At 44.1% G+C, this 3,448-nt stretch overlaps 1 pseudogene; it reads right to left on the reverse strand.

Annotated features, from left to right (window-relative positions):
• Window positions 1–372: 372 nt before the first annotated feature.
• Window positions 373–1,018, reverse strand: LOC133769425 (protein lin-28 homolog A-like; annotated as a pseudogene).
• Between the last annotated feature and the right edge of the window lie 2,430 nt (window positions 1,019–3,448).

Consider the following 3,448-nt stretch of genomic DNA (forward strand, 5'->3'; position numbering starts at 1 on the left):
GGCTTGTGGGTTGGGACCAGGAATCAATCTTTTCATCCTGCAAGGGAAGTATTATTCCATATCCTCCCTTGAAAGGAAACAACACCCCCATCCTGGTGACCTTTTAAAACTGGAGTTTTCGAATGTGTGTGGCCTCAGTTGAAGCATACAGCTCAGAGGGCGATGTCCCCACACAGCTCACACCTGCATTTGGATTCAGCATCATTGGAATTCATTTGCCTCACTTTCCTCCCAGCAAGAGGGAAAAAGGGGTGATGCTGTGAACCCCAGTCTGAGACACATGGCAGTGCCGGATACCCCCTACCCACCCAGATTGATGCCTGCTCCTTGAAACTTCCTGGTAGCAAAAGAAGAGCCCCCACCCGCTGTAGCTCAATTCTGGACTACAGGGAGCAGGGTAAGGCTGGGGATCACTTCTTTTTCCTCTCGGAAGTAGGCTGGCTTTCCCTGGAAGCTGGGGGCCTGCTGGGCCTTCAGTGGGTAGGTGACCACCAAATGGCTGATGCGCAGGCAGAAGTGGCACTTCTTGGGCTGGGATGGCAGCTTGCACTAATCGGCATGGTCTAGGCCTCCACAGCATAGCACCTGCCCACCTTGAGATCTGTGTTTCTGCACATTTTTCCCCCTTGGGACACCTCTCACTCCTAGTACTGAACACCTCACCAAGCCCAGCGACACAGATAGATTCCAGGCTCTTGGCCAACTTCTGGAAGGTGCACTCTACTGCCTCACCCCACTTCAGGCTCCAGAAGCCCTCCTGGTGCAGCTTACTCTGGCGCCCGAGGATGTCCACCACGGGTTCTAGCATGACCCCAGCAAGGATGGTCATGGACAGGAAGCAGAACCCCATGCTACTTTGAACCACTTATAGATGCCAGCCCCGTGCAGAAGCTGCAGCAGCAGCAGCTATGGCTTAGCCGCTGCCCGCCTGGATCTCACCCTCTGATGCCTTCGGGGGCCCCTTCGCCACTGCCTTGGTGCAACCACCTGCTAACTGCTGGTTGGTCACGGAGCCCATGGTCAGCTGCAGAGCCAATGGCCCCTGCCCTTGCTTATGTGGCTGCTGGCCCTAGAGAAGTTCAGAGGCCTCACGTTCTTCTCATATTGATGACCTGTTTTACTTTATATGTTTGCATGATACACTTATTGGTGCATAAACACTCCTAGTTTTTTTTTTTTTTTTGTATTTTTTAACCTTTGAAGATATCGCCTTCTTTCTCTTTGTGTTTTGTTAATTCTTATCTAAATACCTTTTTCTGTTTCAAGTGTTCTCTTTTTTAATATTTATTTTATTTTATTTGAAAGACAGAGTTACAGAGAGAGGTAGAGACAGATGGTCGCAACGGCCGGAGCTGCACTGATCCGAAGCCAGGAGCCAGGAGCTTTCCCCAGGTCTCTCACGTGGGTGCAGGGGCCCAAGGACTTGGGCCATCTTCTACTGCTTTCCCAGGCCATATCAGAGAGCTGGATCAGAAGAGGAGCAGCCAGGACTAGAACTGGCACCCATGTGGGATGCTGGTGTTTCAGGCCAGGGCTTTAACCCTCTGTGGCACAGTGCCGACCTCTCAAGTATTCTAAGTAGAAAAAAAAATAATATGGAAAATATACTTTTCCTTAATGCCAATAACTCACACGAATTACAGTAGGAAAATTAGTCTTTTATCAGGTTCCTCCAAGCCCAATGCAAGTATTTCTTCAATCCTAAGGGATATTTAAATACTATACGTTACCTTCTTGTCACATCTTTCTATCAAGCCACACCATCATGAGTCTTTTTCTTGCTGTCTCCCTTGTCATTTGGTAACATGAGCCAAGCCTTCCAAAATATCTCCATAAATTGTTTTACCTCATATTGCAAAAGCTGGCTTATTTGCCCAAAGGTGGAAGATAGCAAGTATTTTTGTAACATTTCCTTATGAATATCCTGTTTCTGTGTTGATCATAAAATGTAAAATATCGGTTGGCCCTCTTAGCAGAATAAAGTTTAAATATTAAGAGATCTTCAGATTTCCAATTCACCTCTCATATCTCCCTCTTTCTACTCACCTGCTTTCCAGATCACCACATCTTGTTGATTCTTCTATGTGGCATCTTCGAATTTCTCTCTCCTTCTCTTTTCATCCTGTTGTTACAATAGGTGCAAGTTTCCCCTTCTCTACACTCCCTTTCTACTCTTCCCCTCCCGTCTTCCACCTTTCCTCCCTCCATCCCTGTCTCTCATTGCTTCTCCCCTCCCTTCTTCCTTTCTTTCGTCACATGGCCATGGTGTATAAACACATGGTGACTATGTGAATGTCTAAATAATGTTTGGTGTTCTAATCAGATCCAACTTGTAAAAATATGCACCCTCTCTGTTGCACCACGTGGTAATTAGATATAAATTCTAAGTAATTGACACAATAATTTCAACTAATATTAAAGTCTCCTTTAAAACAAGTTCCAGGTAATAATCTATTGTGGTTCTGTGGCTCAAGTACTTGGATCCCCACCACCCATAAGGGAAACCTAAATTGAGTTCTAGGTTCTGAGCTTTGGCCTGGCCTAGCCTTGACTATCGTGAGCATTTGGGGAGTAAATCAGTGGATGGAAGATTCTCTCTCTCTCTCTCCCTCCCTCTCCCTCTCCCTTTCTCTTCCCCCCCTTTCCTCCCTGCCTCTCAAATTATATGAAAATAAATAAAAGTTTAAAAAAGGAATAATCCATCAATTTAATGGCAGTTGCTCCCATATTTAGCATGGTATTTTCTTTGCTTATAAAACTTTGCACATGTATGATTTATTATTAACTAAATAAACTAGATCCTAGTGAATGATGAAACTTCAACTATGAGCAGCACTGTTATTTGTTATGCAGGGGGGCTTCCTTTGAAAGAACTACTTAGAGAAGACTATATGCTTATGTTTATAGTTTTCAAGTAGCCATTTGGAAAATGGTATAATGAGATTTAAAGGGCCTTTGTATTTAGACCCTGTGGCACTGCCTTATCTGCAGTTTTACCTTCTGAAATTTCAGTTACCTATAGTCAAAATGATCTGAAAATATTCTGTGGAAAATTCCAGAAATAAGCAATTCAATTTTTTGCATGATTTTTTATTTAATTAGTTATGTATATTTAGAACCAAAATGAAAGAAAAACATGTAGCGTAAGATTTCTTTCTGGAGTCACCTTCCTCTTGTGTCTCCTTTCACCTTTCTTAACTTTTTACAAAAATAATTTTATTTTTTGGCAGGCAGAGTAAGAAAGAGTGAAGGAAACACACACATACACACAAACACACACACACACACAGAGAGAGAGAGAGAGAGAGAGAGAGAGAGAATCTTTCGTCTTCTGGTTCACTCCCCAGATGGCTGCAACAGCTAGGATTGGGCCATAACAAACCCAGGAGCCTGGAACTCCTTCTGGGTCTTCCATGTTGGTGGCAGAGGCCCAAGTATTTGGGCCATC

This window comes from Lepus europaeus, chromosome 11 (assembly GCF_033115175.1).
Source record: "Lepus europaeus isolate LE1 chromosome 11, mLepTim1.pri, whole genome shotgun sequence".
Lineage (NCBI taxonomy): Eukaryota > Metazoa > Chordata > Mammalia > Lagomorpha > Leporidae > Lepus > Lepus europaeus.